Source organism: Miscanthus floridulus, chromosome 13 (genome assembly GCF_019320115.1).
Source record: "Miscanthus floridulus cultivar M001 chromosome 13, ASM1932011v1, whole genome shotgun sequence".
NCBI classification, from domain to species: Eukaryota; Viridiplantae; Streptophyta; class Magnoliopsida; order Poales; family Poaceae; genus Miscanthus; species Miscanthus floridulus.
Genome location: NC_089592.1, coordinates 52,567,291 through 52,585,224, shown reverse-complemented (window position 1 = coordinate 52,585,224; position 17,934 = coordinate 52,567,291). Strand labels below are relative to the sequence as shown.

General features: G+C 44.2%; 1 long non-coding RNA gene and 4 pseudogenes across 2 annotated transcripts; 3 read left to right on the top strand and 2 right to left on the bottom strand.

Moving 5' to 3' along the window:
* Nucleotides 1-797: 797 nt before the first annotated feature.
* On the top strand, nucleotides 798-3,616 carry LOC136500961 (uncharacterized; annotated as a pseudogene).
* Nucleotides 3,617-3,749: 133 nt separating this feature from the next.
* LOC136499812 (endoglucanase 20-like) lies at nucleotides 3,750-4,527 on the bottom strand (annotated as a pseudogene).
* Nucleotides 4,528-4,549: 22 nt separating this feature from the next.
* Nucleotides 4,550-6,777, bottom strand: LOC136500962 (uncharacterized). Of its 2 annotated transcripts, XR_010770136.1 has the most exons (5): nucleotides 6,743-6,777; nucleotides 6,601-6,660; nucleotides 5,161-5,238; nucleotides 4,930-5,076; nucleotides 4,550-4,678 (listed from the first exon to the last, which is right to left on the bottom strand). It is a non-coding gene; the product is annotated as an uncharacterized lncRNA (long non-coding RNA). The 2 variants fall into 2 exon arrangements; XR_010770135.1 differs by lacking the exon at nucleotides 6,743-6,777 and having other exon boundaries at nucleotides 6,601-6,735.
* A 2,419-nt stretch (nucleotides 6,778-9,196) lies between these two features.
* On the top strand, nucleotides 9,197-13,016 carry LOC136499811 (protein unc-13 homolog; annotated as a pseudogene).
* Nucleotides 13,017-15,035: 2,019 nt separating this feature from the next.
* LOC136501570 (uncharacterized) lies at nucleotides 15,036-17,854 on the top strand (annotated as a pseudogene).
* Nucleotides 17,855-17,934: the final 80 nt, after the last annotated feature.

The following is a 17,934-nucleotide window of genomic DNA, read 5'->3' as shown; positions in this document are numbered from 1 at the left end:
AAGTGAGTACAAAGGTTGGTCGCCTCATGAAACTGAGGATCACGACTCATGGATAAAGTTATATGACCTCTGTGTTTCTCAATCATGTTTTTGGTAATGAGAGCCGGCATGAATCCTTTTGTATTAGATGATTATCATGGATAGTTTGAGCTATGTGTTAATCATGATTTTATGATTTTAATTGTTTCTATTCACATGGGCGCTCTACGGATAATCTAGCGACTTAGGCTTAATAAATAAAATATGACCAACTAAAAGTCCTTACTGCAGTATATATAGCCGTGTCAAGCCTTTTGAACTTTTTGTGTAAGCTCGTGTTATATTTGTTTCCCATATTCAACAAAATCCTAGAGTGGATAGACGGAGGATTTAAAGGAGTCACATGAGTGGCATGTGCTCCCCTATCAAATGGTCCTCATGGAGAATAGAGAACAAAGCGAAAATTAAGGACCATTTCCATCGTGTGGTTTTTAAAATATAGAAAATGGGAGACATGATAGGTAGGAGGGTTTTTTTTTGGTCGTCTCTTTATCTCTATTGGTGTCGAGTTTGATCAACTAGTTAAATGTCTAGCTAAAAAATAGCTCACCCATTAATCATCTTATCTTATTATTGCTATTTTTGAACCGTAATTGTTAGCCATGGATCAAACAGGACCTTATTCGCGCCGTAAAGTTTAACGCGGTGAAATTGGGTGAAAATCAGCATGACTGATTTATACACTGCCACGCTGCCCGATCGTAAACGTTTCCTTTTATATATACTGGGTGTTCATGTTCAAGAGGTCGTGGCCCGGCGCCAACCAACCACGCAACCGCCTGCTTCACCCATCTCTTCAGGTCCTTGGCGGGCCCACGGCTCAGTGACCGCACAAACGCACGCGAGTCCTGAGCGGAGAGAGAGGAAGCCCGGACGGCGATGCTCTCGACGGCTTCGGCGCCCTCCACCTCGCTCGCCGCGGCCTTCCGCTCCTCCCGCGCGCGCCGCCGGCGCCGCGCCCTCTGGCTGCGCCCCGTCGCCTCCGCCTCCGCCGCCGCGTCCGGGGTCGGGGACGGAGGGGCGGAGCGGTTCGCCACCAGCAGCTCCATCACTGACTACCTCCGCTACCGCCGCCCTGAGCTTGGCGGTGGCGGTGCCGGAGGCGGAGGCGGGGTGCCCGGCGGGGAGCTGCAGACGGCGGTGGTGCGCTTCAAGAAGCGCTTCCCGTGGTCGCTCATCCACCCCTTCCTCCATGTGAGTCTCCGGCCTCTTTGTGCATGAGTCGCTCGCCTGCCTCCGTCGACACTCCAATCCTATGTGCTAGCGTGAATTGCACAAAAATGTTGTTATGCAAATAAGAAATGCACAAAATGAATGTTGATCCCCCGCCGATTAATTGCTCGTGTCACAACATTTCCAACATTAATTGCTTCAACTTGTTGATCGCCTGTGAACTTCTCTGCAGAATGACTAGTAGTCATAATGTTGAATTTCCTGCGTTATCCTTTAACAATAAATAAATAAATAGGGAGATTAGCTTAAATCTTGTTTCCACTACAATGCCTCGATTTTGTGGGCTTCCATCCGCAACACCACATTGGAAGTTTCAGCTTGCTGAAATTTTTTGTCTGAAGACTTAGCTTGGCTTGCATTTACATTAACTTTGTTTCCCCATTTAACTTCAACCGACTGCCTTTTTCACTATGCTCTGGTGAGTTGCAGTGATATGGAATGAAAGTGTGCATCATCTGTATAGCATTTCCATAAATTTGTTGACTGTCACTTAGCTGATAGAAGGATCCAATAGGTGCAAAACAGTGTTTATTTGAGTCAATGCCCTAGAACTTCTTTTAATGAACTTTCTCTAGATTCTAATCAATTCTTAACTCCTGTTATGCTGCAGGTTGATTTGGTTTCTACAGTCCACATTGCAGACAAAGAGTATGTGCCTTTTGCCCTGTTTCATGTTAAAGTATTATTTTCTCACATTAAGTTTTGCTGCCATGTTGGTGTACATTTCCTGTGCATTATCATCGTTCACTTACTCAAACATCCCGCCATTCATGAGTGTTTATAGCTACTATTACTATAGTGAATTGGCTGAGATCTGCAATTTTTCTTCAGATACTTTGATAGACTGCAGCAAGAGCTTGAAGATTATGACTGTCCTGTATGAAATGGTTACAAGTCGGGAGAATTTGAACAATCCGAAAGGTCCAATGGCTGCTAAGAAGATGAAATCTTTGCGTAGAGGATTCAGTATTCTTGGTTTCATACAGAAGCAAATGGCTCGGATCCTTTCATTGGATTATCAGTTAGACTGTCTTGATTATGGCAATGAGAAATGGCAACATGCTGACCTTGACTATGAAACATTCAAGCAGCTTCAGGTAATAATGTTATTTAGTCATGTCATTAATCTCTTGCTTTTTGAAATGTTTGGTCACCACGTTAGTTACGAAAACGGTGTTGCATGGTAACTACTGTTTTGCTTGTCATTACTAGGTATGGAGTATTGGTGTGTGAACCATTTAACATTCATGTTCCCTGATTTGCAACTCATGTTTTCCTAATTGTATACCCTGGTCATTTTTATTAGAGTATATTTTAACTGCAGTGCCTTTTTTCATCCAGAGTGAAAGAGGTGAAAGTATTCTCACGTTTGCCGTAGACATGACACTGAAATCAACCAAAGCCTTGGTGCAACCAAGTAACATGCCAGATGGTCTTGACTTTTGGAGATCGAAGTTACTATGGGCCTCACGTGTGATACCAATGCCGCTTGTTGGGCTACTCGTCATCACTGGGCTGTGTCTGCCAGTGGAAAACCAAGATGGATTTCCTGAGCTGGAGGCATTGTCTAGGCTAGATTTTGGAGCTGCACTGAAGATTTTCTTGGCAAAGCAACTGACATCTGAGTGAGTAATCTGAAACCAATCAGGCAAATAAGTTTTTAAGTAAAGTATTCGCTGATTTTCTTTTCCTTTTTTTGTTTTATTAAAGATTCACAGCTGTGCTTACACCCGTTGAGGAGAAATCAGTTATCATTGGGGAGAGGAACAGAGTTGCTACTGAGAAGATTAAGGAAGCAATAAACCATGGGTACAAGAGAATAGCAGTCCTCTATGGCGGCGGACACATGCCAGACCTGGGAAGACGTCTTCGAGAAGAGCTCAATATGGTCCCAGCCAACGTGCAGTGGGTCACCGCATGGTCAATAAGAAGCTGGGAGATAGACAGCAAACCCCTTCCGTTCTTGAAGACATTGGCTGAGGCTTCAGGCTGGCCTTTGAATAGATACGAGACGCTTGCTCTGCTCATCTTCTCTTCAGTTCTCGCGGTGGATCTTTGGTTCTGGGAACTTTTCTTTGGTACTGCAGTGAGTTGGGCATCTCTAGCTGGTTCCTGGATTGACCAGCTTAGCGGTTCATTTTGACCAACAACCACGAAGGGAGGCAGACAGAAACCTAGTGGCACACTACTATACAAATAGCAGTATAAAGAAAATAGAATAATCCACTTTAGTTTTGATTGGTCCAGCTATTGCTGGAGTACTGCAACAAATCATTGTAGATAAAACATTTCATTTCCATCAGATTGAAATGAGATTGGTGGTAAAGGTGATGTTCTTTCTCTAGTCTTCTGATTGGGTTTTGCTGAATGATGTTTTGACTCGGCAGATATAGTTTACTACTACAAACTGGCCATTATATTTATTTATTTCTTCTTACCATGTCATACAGGATGATCAAGGGTAGGGGTAGATATAATAAGTAGCCTTGATGCTACAAGGCGATATCATGCCTGGGACTTCGGCAGACCCTGTCCTTACATATTCTGTTCTAGTTAGATGATATCACTGAGGGCTGATGCTATGTTGTCTAGAGGCTCCTTGAGCTGGTTCTGCCCCAGGGCAGCAGCGCAGGCACCCACAAATGCTGCGTTGATGTACGTTGCTGGCTCGGAGTGCGTGGAGTCCTCCCTGCTGTCACTGAAGTGGTCGTTCCTGTCAGGTCCGCCGACGATGGCACCGACATGGGTGTTGGGGTTGGGGTTGCTGGTCGGGAACCATGACGAGAAGCCCTCGTTGCAGGTGACCTTCCTGGGGAGAGAGCCTTGATCGAGGGGATGGAGGAGCCGCGGTGGTGAATGTGCCTTGGGAACTTGGAGCTGAAGCCGACCATGTACGACATGCCCTTCGGATTGTCTCCCGGGATGTAATCCACCTGAAATTAACCCCCAAGGAAGGATGTCGGGTATTGTAATCCGGCAAAAACCAAGAAACGAGTGGGGAGAAGTAGTAGTATGTGTGTTCTGTTCTTTACCTGTGACGTTGCGAATGAACTGACCTGATCTGGAGAGAAGCTTGCGGCGCTGCACTGGACTACTTGGTCGCCTACAGAAGTCAGGGTCTTTGAGTAGATTGACAGCAGCAGGGCTGCGGTTGTTGTGTACTGCAGGTTGACAGAATCGTGGGTAAGAGAAGCCCTCCTGCAGTGCGAGGATCGGAAAATCTTGTCAAGCAAACCATACTTGTGTAGTGATCATCTGCCCAGATCATTTGAAGTTGATTCATAATCATACACATACCAGGGGTGGTGCGTATCTGTGTGTTGCCGCTGTTGGGCATGACAGCGCAGACGAAAGAGTCCAGGCCCCTCTTGTAGCCTTCCAGCTCTGTCCTTCCACCCAAGTACTCCTGAAAGAGACATACCCTGTTCGCTTGTTGGTTTCAGCCAGCCCAAACCAGCCAGCCAACAGTATTTTCCTCTCACAACAAACCAGCACCAGCCAGCCCAAACCAGCCCAGAAACCAACCAGCGAACAGGCCGATTAGTAAGATGATCAGCTGTCGATGCATGCACATGCACGTCTTTCAGAGGTAAGTTCATCAAGTTAGTTAATGATGAGTTGGGACATAGGATGTGCAAGATGAGCGAGTAACGTAACCTGTGTTGCAAGCAGCTGAGCTCCGGGATACTTGTTGTCCCAGCTGAACTCGGTCGCGCTGCCGCCCTGGTTGTTCTGCAGGAAGTCGAGGTATTTGCTGTCTTTGGTTGCCCGGTATAGCCATGCCGACGCCCACTGGAGCTCGTCCTGGTAGATCAAGTGTGTGTTCACACTTGACACTATATATACTAAAGACGAATTGTGATTCATTCGACGGTTAATGTAATCCACCTGGTAGCCTGAGTAGGAGCAGTAGAATGGGCAGGACAACTGGTAGGATCCCCTGTAGTTGTTGGCGAAGTCGAAGAGCTGATGTTGGTCATCATGGAGTAAACAACAGTTACTACTATTCAGAAAACAGCACATGCATTCAATTCAAGGAAATTTGGTTTTGTTGTTATCTATGAATATTTGTCAGATGGACCAAAGTTAGAAATATCGGTATGAAAGTTTTAGCTTTCCAGAACAAAAGAAAAAAAAATCTGTCTATTTGGAACTTGGGTGATTTGACCTATTTGAACGCTCAAGCAATTTCAAAGCACAAATCACACAAATGAGACAAAAAGCAAAATTTGTGTGATGGAAGCCTGAAGCTCACACGAGTAATCCTCCAGTACAAAACAGACAAATAAAGCAGAAATTTTCTATGAAATACAAAATCAAAAAAATTCTGAGGAAACTACCATAAACAAACATACCAAACAACAGATTTCAAATATCAAAAACCAGAAATTTTCTATGAATTGAGAAAAAACAAAAATACTGAGGAAACTACCATAAACAAACATACCAAAAAACATAATTTCAAATAACAAAAACCAGAATTTTTTTATGAAATGCAAAACGAAAAAAAATCTGAGGGAACTACCTACAACAAACATACCAAAAAAATTAAAAAAAAACAAAAGCCAGAAATTTTCTATGAAATGCAAAATCACAAAAAATATGAGGGAACTACGTGAAACAAACAAACCAAAAAACAAAATTTCAAAAAAAAAATTCTATGAAAGGCAAAATAACTGCTGCGCGGCACCTACTGTAGAAGATTATAACTGCTGCACGGCAGCAGATGGGAGATAAAATGTATAGAGCCCAAAAATGTTTCAGCTGTCTTATGAAAATAGACAGATGGGATGATGAAAAACAAGGCCTAATTGCACATTGAAACAATCAAATAAAAGACTGATAAATTACTACAAGGAATCTTACTACAAGAAACTGATCAAAGATTGACAGATTAAAGACTGAACAATACAGGAGGTCAAACCAACAGAGATCACAACAACGTCTAGATTTTACTAAAGTAAAAATGCACGATGCCAATGGATCGAGATGAATTTCATATAAAACAAATGGATCCAAATGAGCTAAAAAACTGGATGGCACGAAAACAAACGAAAAAACAACACCGATAATCTCTAGGCTCTGACCAAACAAACACGAACAACACCTCTGGACAAAAAAAAAACAAACACAGGACAGGAAAAATATGCATAGAGAATTCCGCAATATGCCGAGCGTCTAAAGAGATCAAAACTAAGCATAAAAGAGAAACATGTCCTGAAGGACATCAAAACAAAACTGAAAAACCTTTCAAAAAACAAAACTGAAAAACAATACAAATACAAAAAAACAGAATTTTTAAAAAATAAAAATCAATGAAATACTCACCAATGAAACCAAATTGACGTTGAAAATCGGCTACGCCTCTGCCTCGACCTCCGCATCAACCTGCACATCAGTCTACACATAGGAGAGGGGCCATGACCTGAAAAGTACCAACATATAAATGAAACAAGATTTCAAATAATACCAAAAGCTAGTAATTCAACATTTCAGATTCTGAAATGTCATGAAAATATAGGATAACAGACAAACATCTTCAGAACACAAAAATATAGGAGTAGAGTAGTATCTCAGATTCTGAAATGTCATGAACAACGCAAAATGACCATCAACAACCACATCCATGGACCCAAAAACAATCAGCACCGAAAACTACTCCATCTCTGCCTCCCCCCGCATCCAACTCAATCTCAGCATACCAGAAGAACAGAAACAATTATAATAAAAAAGAGTTACATTCAAAGAAATGCATAATACATTTTATGCATATAGTACTAGTTACATCAATAATAGTTAGGAATTACACATCATTAACAACTGTAAGTATAGATAAACGGTAGTGTAACTAGGATACTTATAACCAGGGAACCATTATTTAGAGCTAGAGCATTAGGACAAATACTGGAATATAAAAAAAAGAGTTAAATGCACCATAGGTCCATTAACTTGTGAGGAGGTTTCGGTTAGGTCCATCAACTTTAAAAGTGACTTTTTGGGTCTATAAACTTTGTATGCCGTATCATTTAGGTCCATATCCCACCACGCGGGCTTCTCATGCTGACGTGGCCTGCTGACATGTCCTTCTGGGTCCAGGTGGACGCCGCACACACGCATGCATGTGCATGCATGATGCATGCATGTCGGTGGCGTGCTCTTCTATGCCCCGAGCTGTTCGTCTGCGACCCCGACGACCTCTCGTGGCGTCACGTCGCGGTGCTGGAGCGCCTACACCAGCCACGCCAGCGACGACACGCCGCAGCCACTGTGCACGCCGCGACTGTAGGATCGCGGTCACTCCGGTCTTGACAACGACTGGCACCCACGGCCGGCCGAAGAGCGCGACGGCGAGCCAGAACACGACCCGGAGCACCGCCTCGGAGCGGCACAGCGTCAGCGCCAGTATGTTGCCCATGGCGAAGACGGCGGCATGCGCCCTGGCGTAAGGAAAGTGTCCCGTCGCGGCGAGCACGAGGCCCACCGCGTTCAGCGCGACGCACAGGACGAAGAGGCGCTTGTACACGGTGAACAAGCCCTGGTCGAGCAGTATGACACCCAGCCTCGAGCGCGCGGACGATGTCGCCGGCTTCGCCGGCGCCGGAGCGTTCGCCTTCTTTCTCGGTTGCACGTCATCGACAGCCACAGCTCACGCGGCGATGGCCATCTCCACGTCGGCACTGTTGACGACGGGCTCATCGTCCGCGTCCTCGTCCTCGTCATCGAGATCGAGGTCGCAGGAGTGGCTGCTCATCCGCTTCTTCTCCACTAGCAAGTGCTCCGCTTCCTGCTTTCGTCTTCTTGGCGGTGGTGTTGAAGCACGTGTCGAACCCTCCAGCGAGGACACGGGCGCACCGATGCGGCGCCGGACCTCGTCCCGCACGGCCACGTACGCCGGCGCCACCAGCCGGGTGAACATGGTGCCGGAGTCCAGCACGGTGCCCGCACCCGTCGCCGGGGGTCGAACGCCAGCGCCGGCGCCGGGATGGGCACCACCTTCTTGCCAACGCGGATGCCGGTCATGTTCACGTAGTAGAGCGACGACCGGTGCGGGTTCGCCAGCAGCGGCGGCGTCTTGATGCGCTGCGGCTGGCCGTTGCGCCCGAGCCAGAGCAGCCCCTGCGGCGGCGCGGCCGTATTCATGTATTTTTTGTTTTATTTTCAAGAGGAAAAGAAAGTATATGACATAGGCACGACGTCATGATGACGTCATCAAGCTAATAACAGGCCACAGAGCATGCAGCGGCTGCGGCTCAGGGGCACCGAGGCGTACAGGACCTCGACCATTCCTGCACGTACCACGACAAGCTCTTCTTCTGCGACGACGAGCGGCAGTTCCTCCGCCGCGCGCCGTGGCTGGTGATGAGGACGGACGGCTACTTCGTGCCGGCGCTGTTCAGCAGTCACAGGTCATCGCCGCAACCTCGTACAATCACGAAAGCACACGAGTCCACAACAAAGTCGAGGACTCCCACGCCCTGCCCGGCGTCCCCGTCAACCGCGCCGGTGGTGCAGGTCTCCACGAGGTCGGCGACGCGGTCCATCGCTGGCCACCATGGCGCGTCTGACAGGTCACCGTGCCCCGCGTTCCTGACCTCGCTCCACCACCATGGTGCCGTCGTTGGGGTAGTAGATGGCGCAGTAGTCCGCCACCCAGTTCTTGATCGCCGCCCACATGTCCAGCCCGTCCACCGCGTACGGGTAGTTCCAGGCCTTGTACGCCTTGGAGGACATCTCCATGTTGTACTTGCTGGGGAAGTAGGTGACCTCGTGTATGCCACGGAAGACGCTGCCGTTGGCAAACAATTGCAATTGCAGCCAGGGGCTTCCATTCAGCTTATAAATAAATCATACATTCTTTTCTCTTGGTTATCAGTAGTAGCTCGATCCTCGATGTGTAAATTTGATTCTTATGTTACAATCTGGGATGTCCAATTATTTCGTATTATGGTGCCCAAGTAGTCATTTGGATGGTCTTCTTGCCTTGTTTTACGAAGCACTCTTACAATAATAGTTGCTTGTTATGCACTTCTTGGACTGTTAGGCAATGTTCGATGATGATTTTTGGTTAATATGTGTGTGCACTAGGTGGCTGACGTCCTAAAAGCCATGAGCTCTATTCCCTTTAGGTTCTCTGAGATTTAATTTATCTGCTAACCTGAGTTTAATTTTTTGTTGTGGATTTTAGTATATACGTGATAAATGTGAACTATGGTTTTCCGTTTGGACATGCCAAATCTGTACTGTATGCTCATTTTTCCTTCTCTCATTTTTTATGATAGAAGTTCCTAAAAATCACCAAGCTTCAGCAGGCATTCTATTTAGGAAAGTAAATTACTTGAGAGTACTATTGACAGGGGTTGTTCAGTCACTGTTGGTTTCATAGCCCGTCATTTACCTACAATTTTACAGAACCCTTTGTGCTGCATATATACATAGAGGTTTAACTTACGTTTATTTTCTTCCTTGAAACAGCTTGGCACACCTGCAGAATCTATGGTTTTGCCCTTAGAGTTCCTGCAGAAGTGTAAAGCATCAGATTTCCCTGACCCTCTAGAGTACGAGGCTTGGCAGACTAGGAATTTCAAGCTTCTCGAGGCTGGTGTGCTGGTCCACCCACTTATTCCTTTAAAGAAATCAGACATTTCTGCGAAGAGAAAATGCGGCGAATAATACATGAAGCATATGCTGGGCAAGTTGAAACTGGGAGGGACTTCAGAGTCCATGCAAAGACTGCACAGCGCTGTCATGTCCCTTGCGTGTAGATCCATTTGTGAAACTTCCGATGAGTGTCATTGGGCAGATGGTTTTCCTTTAATCTCCATATCTACAAAATGTTGATAGAAGCTGGCTTTGATGTTGAAGAAGGCACTGTAGTAGATGAGATTGATGAAATTATGGAGCTGTTGAAGAAGACTTGGCCTGTTTTTTGGAATCACTCAAATGCTCCACAACATTTACTTTACCTGGGCATGGTTCAACCCATTTTGTCATGTTGGGTCAAGCAGATAATGGGTTGCTTTCTGCTATGGAGAATCTATTAGTTGAAGTTGCAGAAGATGCTAAAATAACAAAAGATCCAGATTATTGTGATGTATTGAGCTCCACTTTAAGCTCAATAATGGGTTGGGAAGAGAAAAGGCTGCTTGCATACCATGAAACTTTCAATACTAGTAATATTTATTCCATGCAATATATTGTTTCAATAGGAATCTCAGCTGCAAAGATTCTTCTTGAAGATGTATCTTATGAATACCATAGTGGAACAACAGAGATACTGATGTGGTGCGCAGCAGGATTGAAACATATATAAAATCATCATTCCGCAAAGCATTTGCTCAAGTAAATTCCAAACAAGATGACTTTTTGCTAAGTTCTTTCACTATTTAAGTATGGGTAATTCAAAGTTCATTTTTTTCTTTCTTTTTAATGATTGTATGTCCTATTGTCACCAAATGTGCTAGATTCTGTAAAGCATGGCAGAAACCTTAGACACTGAGTACTGCTGATAACTGTCTGAAAATTGCTTCTCTCAACTCACATGCGCCTCTTAATCTAAGAGGTTGAACTTTCAACACTTGTACCAGTGCTTATCTTTTGTGTAGTGTTGATTCATGCAGAAAATGGAAGAGGCAGATTCAAATCGGTCATCCATAAACTGTACACCTGTTCTGTCAATTCTTGCAAAGGAAACAACTGAGCTCGCTATTAAAGAGAAAAATGTATACAGTCCAATACTGAAGAAATGGCACCCCTTTGCTGCAGGTGTTGCTGTTGCAACCCTTCATGGTTGCTTTGGAAATGAGCTGAAAAATTTTATAGTTGGGCTTACAGAGCTCACACCAGATAAGCTCAAGTGCTTAAGGCAGCTGACAAGTTAGAAAAGGATCTAGTTCATATTGCTCTTGAAGATTCTATAGACGGTGATGATAGAGGCAAGTCATTGGTAAGACAAATGCCACCTTATGAAACTGGAACTGTAATGGCTATTCTGGTGAAAGCATGGGGAAGAGAACAACTAGACAAGCTTAAGATTGGGCTGACCAGAACCTACAACAAGAGGTGATCTTGTTTTCTTTTCATTTTGGACCTACAATATAAGGTTTGGGCAAAAGAACCCTTCTCTATAAATTGGTCAAACCTAAAATAGTTTGGCTTAGGACAAACTCGAAAGTCCTTGTATTTTGAATTGGAGGGAGTAATATCTGTGCAATATTCTAGGATGCAATGAATTGATATAATGCGGCATTAATTTTGTAATTGCTATGCAGACTTGGAACCCAAAGGATAATAGCAGGGACAGTTTTGCTCCCTCTTCTGTGGAGATGCTGCACATAATTGAGGAAACTTTGGATGCATTTTTTTGTTTGTCTATACCAATCCACGCTACTCTGTTTGCTGGTCTGACAGCTGGACTCGATAAATGTCTACATTATTATGTCTCTAAAGTGAAAACAGGCTGTGGTAAGTATATTGCTAAGACAGTTCTTGCGCAACATAATCTTGGTGAGTTCATTTTGTATTAATTTACAGGAACTCGGAGTACTCTTTTTCCTCAGCTACCTCATCTGACAAGGTGTGATGTTGGTTCCAAGTTATTCAAGAAAAACAAAAAACCACAGTTTCTTATGAAGCGAGGATCACAAGTTGGATCAACAACTGGGAATGAAGCCTCGAGCCTTCATGGACTATGTTTACGAATAAATACCATTTACTACATCCAAACTGAGCTAGAAAACCTGCATATGAAGATGAAAGAATGCCTGCAGAATGTTGAGTTGGCTCAGCCTGATATTGCTGATGGTCTGAACATAAACTTTGGGCTATCCCAGGCAGCTTGCCAAGAAGGAATTCGACAGCTGTGTGAGACAACTGCATATATGGTGATGTTCAATGATCTGAGTCACGTTCTCCTGGATACTCTATGTTGGGGGCCCTGCATCAAACAGGATACTGCCTTTGTTAAAAGAGCTTGGTCCTATCCTTAGGAATCCTAAGTTAGGATTATATCTGCCACGGTGCACAATAAAGTGCAAAATCGTCTCATAACCTGCACTGATGAAAGCCTCTTTTGATGGCTTTTTGTTGGTGCTTCTTGCTGGTGGACCGACGCGTGCTTTCAGCTGTCAGGACTACCAGGTAATAGAGGACGATTTCCAAGCCCTAAGAGGCTTATATTTATCGTATTGTGATGGGCTACCTGAGGAATTAGTTGGCAAGGCTTCCTCAGAGGTGAAAAACATTCTGCCACTCCTACAGACAGACACCGAAACCCTCATTGAACGGTTCAAGCAGCTAATTTCTGAATCTTATGAACCTACAGCCAATTCTAGGTTCCCGATGCCTCCTGTACCTTCTCGTTGGAGTCCAGATAACCCCAACACAATATTGCGTGTATTATGCTATCGAAAATGATGAGGCAGCTTCGAAGTTCCTCAAGAAAACATATGATCTGCCAAAGATGCCTTGATTTCTGCAAAAAAGTAACTTGCAGACTATTGTGTATTTTTGCAGCTTTCAAAACATGTGGTAACTGGTTGGATTGTACTGCCTCCTTGTGAAGGATAACACAGCATGAACATCCAAGTAGAGAACTATGAAGTCTGAATGCGGCAGATTTCAAGGATGGAAACAGGAGATTTGGCTGTGGGTTTTACATCTTCATTCGATTATTAATGAGCTCTGCTGGCCCTGGCATTTGTGTGCTTGTGATACGCTCAAATGTGAAGAAAACATGGCAAATTTACTTGAATGTGTCCACATGTTTATTTACTTGAATATATACAGCAGAATGTAAAGTACCTGAATATATGCAAATGTTTATTTACTTGGCTATTATGAGTGCCATTGACTATGAGGAAAACATGGCAGATATGTATACGTGGGATACTTCACTTGACTGCCTTCTTGTTCAAATAATGTTTCGAAATAAACTGAAAATTTTGTCTGTGATTAAAATGTACTTGTATTTAACTTAGTCCTTCCGCTGCGCTCAACTTTTTTTCTAAAACTAGTGGTAACGTTTAAAAATTCAAATTATTGTTGTTAAATATAAGTTTAACCAAGAAAGGAAAAAAAGAGTTGGTGATGGGCTGGCGATTAGAGCCCCCAACGAGGCCATGGCCCATGGGGTGGCATATGAAAGATGTAATAAATAATAAATAAATAAAACTCGACTAGGGGGAGAGTAATTAAACTCTTGTTGGCTAGGTGACATTCACCCCACTAGTCAATCATCTCAAGGAGATTCTCGAGAGACAAAAGATGTAATATTCCATAAATAAACTATAAATGAAAATTTTGTATGTTTTCAATTTTTTCAATGATTGGTGTTGTGAACCATACAACTCCGAACTTTCGCCCAGTTCGCTTGGGCTTGTTTGGCTGATAAGCCATGGCTGAAAGTACTGTTGGCTGATTTGGTGTGAGAGAAAAACACTATTCATTGACTGAAAAACTACGGCTTATAAGCCAAACAAGCCCAAGCAAACAGGATGTTTGTTGGGTATGGTTATACTCCTGCATCGGTGTGTGGTATGCCGCAACAATGTGTGCCACTTTTGGTAGGAGGGTATCCATATTTGCGAATTATACAGTACAACGCAGATATTTACAAGGCATGCGCAGTCGCCCCTATAAACGCATGCATACAAACTCTACCCCTTATGAGCATCTTCGAAGATCGGGCCTACAAATCCTTAAGATTGACGAAGACACTATATGCGCCTCGTTGTCGACAGGAATGTCGTCTACCACTGGAAGCACAACGCCGTTAAATCCTGAAGTATTCGCTCTCTCGGGGAGTCGACCCTAGGACCTGTGGTGCTACTAAGACTCTTGTAACGACTAGGCTAGAGGCCATTTCGCAAGAGGGTATCCATATTTTGTTGTCGTTGAAACCTCACAGCTACTAAGTTGTTAAGGGGACTCTACAAAGCCTCGTAGTGAAATCCTGCCGACTCACATTGGAAGTGAGTACAAAGGTTGGTCGCCTCATGAAACTGAGGATCACGACTCATGGATAAAGTTATATGACCTCTGTGTTTCTCAATCATGTTTTTGGTAATGAGAGCCGGCATGAATCCTTTTGTATTAGATGATTATCATGGATAGTTTGAGCTATGTGTTAATCATGATTTTATGATTTTAATTGTTTCTATTCACATGGGCGCTCTACGGATAATCTAGCGACTTAGGCTTAATAAATAAAATATGACCAACTAAAAGTCCTTACTGCAGTATATATAGCCGTGTCAAGCCTTTTGAACTTTTTGTGTAAGCTCGTGTTATATTTGTTTCCCATATTCAACAAAATCCTAGAGTGGATAGACGGAGGATTTAAAGGAGTCACATGAGTGGCATGTGCTCCCCTATCAAATGGTCCTCATGGAGAATAGAGAACAAAGCGAAAATTAAGGACCATTTCCATCGTGTGGTTTTTAAAATATAGAAAATGGGAGACATGATAGGTAGGAGGGTTTTTTTTTGGTCGTCTCTTTATCTCTATTGGTGTCGAGTTTGATCAACTAGTTAAATGTCTAGCTAAAAAATAGCTCACCCATTAATCATCTTATCTTATTATTGCTATTTTTGAACCGTAATTGTTAGCCATGGATCAAACAGGACCTTATTCGCGCCGTAAAGTTTAACGCGGTGAAATTGGGTGAAAATCAGCATGACTGATTTATACACTGCCACGCTGCCCGATCGTAAACGTTTCCTTTTATATATACTGGGTGTTCATGTTCAAGAGGTCGTGGCCCGGCGCCAACCAACCACGCAACCGCCTGCTTCACCCATCTCTTCAGGTCCTTGGCGGGCCCACGGCTCAGTGACCGCACAAACGCACGCGAGTCCTGAGCGGAGAGAGAGGAAGCCCGGACGGCGATGCTCTCGACGGCTTCGGCGCCCTCCACCTCGCTCGCCGCGGCCTTCCGCTCCTCCCGCGCGCGCCGCCGGCGCCGCGCCCTCTGGCTGCGCCCCGTCGCCTCCGCCTCCGCCGCCGCGTCCGGGGTCGGGGACGGAGGGGCGGAGCGGTTCGCCACCAGCAGCTCCATCACTGACTACCTCCGCTACCGCCGCCCTGAGCTTGGCGGTGGCGGTGCCGGAGGCGGAGGCGGGGTGCCCGGCGGGGAGCTGCAGACGGCGGTGGTGCGCTTCAAGAAGCGCTTCCCGTGGTCGCTCATCCACCCCTTCCTCCATGTGAGTCTCCGGCCTCTTTGTGCATGAGTCGCTCGCCTGCCTCCGTCGACACTCCAATCCTATGTGCTAGCGTGAATTGCACAAAAATGTTGTTATGCAAATAAGAAATGCACAAAATGAATGTTGATCCCCCGCCGATTAATTGCTCGTGTCACAACATTTCCAACATTAATTGCTTCAACTTGTTGATCGCCTGTGAACTTCTCTGCAGAATGACTAGTAGTCATAATGTTGAATTTCCTGCGTTATCCTTTAACAATAAATAAATAAATAGGGAGATTAGCTTAAATCTTGTTTCCACTACAATGCCTCGATTTTGTGGGCTTCCATCCGCAACACCACATTGGAAGTTTCAGCTTGCTGAAATTTTTTGTCTGAAGACTTAGCTTGGCTTGCATTTACATTAACTTTGTTTCCCCATTTAACTTCAACCGACTGCCTTTTTCACTATGCTCTGGTGAGTTGCAGTGATATGGAATGAAAGTGTGCATCATCTGTATAGCATTTCCATAAATTTGTTGACTGTCACTTAGCTGATAGAAGGATCCAATAGGTGCAAAACAGTGTTTATTTGAGTCAATGCCCTAGAACTTCTTTTAATGAACTTTCTCTAGATTCTAATCAATTCTTAACTCCTGTTATGCTGCAGGTTGATTTGGTTTCTACAGTCCACATTGCAGACAAAGAGTATGTGCCTTTTGCCCTGTTTCATGTTAAAGTATTATTTTCTCACATTAAGTTTTGCTGCCATGTTGGTGTACATTTCCTGTGCATTATCATCGTTCACTTACTCAAACATCCCGCCATTCATGAGTGTTTATAGCTACTATTACTATAGTGAATTGGCTGAGATCTGCAATTTTTCTTCAGATACTTTGATAGACTGCAGCAAGAGCTTGAAGATTATGACTGTCCTGTATGAAATGGTTACAAGTCGGGAGAATTTGAACAATCCGAAAGGTCCAATGGCTGCTAAGAAGATGAAATCTTTGCGTAGAGGATTCAGTATTCTTGGTTTCATACAGAAGCAAATGGCTCGGATCCTTTCATTGGATTATCAGTTAGACTGTCTTGATTATGGCAATGAGAAATGGCAACATGCTGACCTTGACTATGAAACATTCAAGCAGCTTCAGGTAATAATGTTATTTAGTCATGTCATTAATCTCTTGCTTTTTGAAATGTTTGGTCACCACGTTAGTTACGAAAACGGTGTTGCATGGTAACTACTGTTTTGCTTGTCATTACTAGGTATGGAGTATTGGTGTGTGAACCATTTAACATTCATGTTCCCTGATTTGCAACTCATGTTTTCCTAATTGTATACCCTGGTCATTTTTATTAGAGTATATTTTAACTGCAGTGCCTTTTTTCATCCAGAGTGAAAGAGGTGAAAGTATTCTCACGTTTGCCGTAGACATGACACTGAAATCAACCAAAGCCTTGGTGCAACCAAGTAACATGCCAGATGGTCTTGACTTTTGGAGATCGAAGTTACTATGGGCCTCACGTGTGATACCAATGCCGCTTGTTGGGCTACTCGTCATCACTGGGCTGTGTCTGCCAGTGGAAAACCAAGATGGATTTCCTGAGCTGGAGGCATTGTCTAGGCTAGATTTTGGAGCTGCACTGAAGATTTTCTTGGCAAAGCAACTGACATCTGAGTGAGTAATCTGAAACCAATCAGGCAAATAAGTTTTTAAGTAAAGTATTCGCTGATTTTCTTTTCCTTTTTTTGTTTTATTAAAGATTCACAGCTGTGCTTACACCCGTTGAGGAGAAATCAGTTATCATTGGGGAGAGGAACAGAGTTGCTACTGAGAAGATTAAGGAAGCAATAAACCATGGGTACAAGAGAATAGCAGTCCTCTATGGCGGCGGACACATGCCAGACCTGGGAAGACGTCTTCGAGAAGAGCTCAATATGGTCCCAGCCAACGTGCAGTGGGTCACCGCATGGTCAATAAGAAGCTGGGAGATAGACAGCAAACCCCTTCCGTTCTTGAAGACATTGGCTGAGGCTTCAGGCTGGCCTTTGAATAGATACGAGACGCTTGCTCTGCTCATCTTCTCTTCAGTTCTCGCGGTGGATCTTTGGTTCTGGGAACTTTTCTTTGGTACTGCAGTGAGTTGGGCATCTCTAGCTGGTTCCTGGATTGACCAGCTTAGCGGTTCATTTTGACCAACAACCACGAAGGGAGGCAGACAGAAACCTAGTGGCACACTACTATACAAATAGCAGTATAAAGAAAATAGAATAATCCACTTTAGTTTTGATTGGTCCAGCTATTGCTGGAGTACTGCAACAAATCATTGTAGATAAAACATTTCATTTCCATCAGATTGAAATGAGATTGGTGGTAAAGGTGATGTTCTTTCTCTAGTCTTCTGATTGGGTTTTGCTGAATGATGTTTTGACTCGGCAGATATAGTTTACTACTACAAACTGGCCATTATATTTAT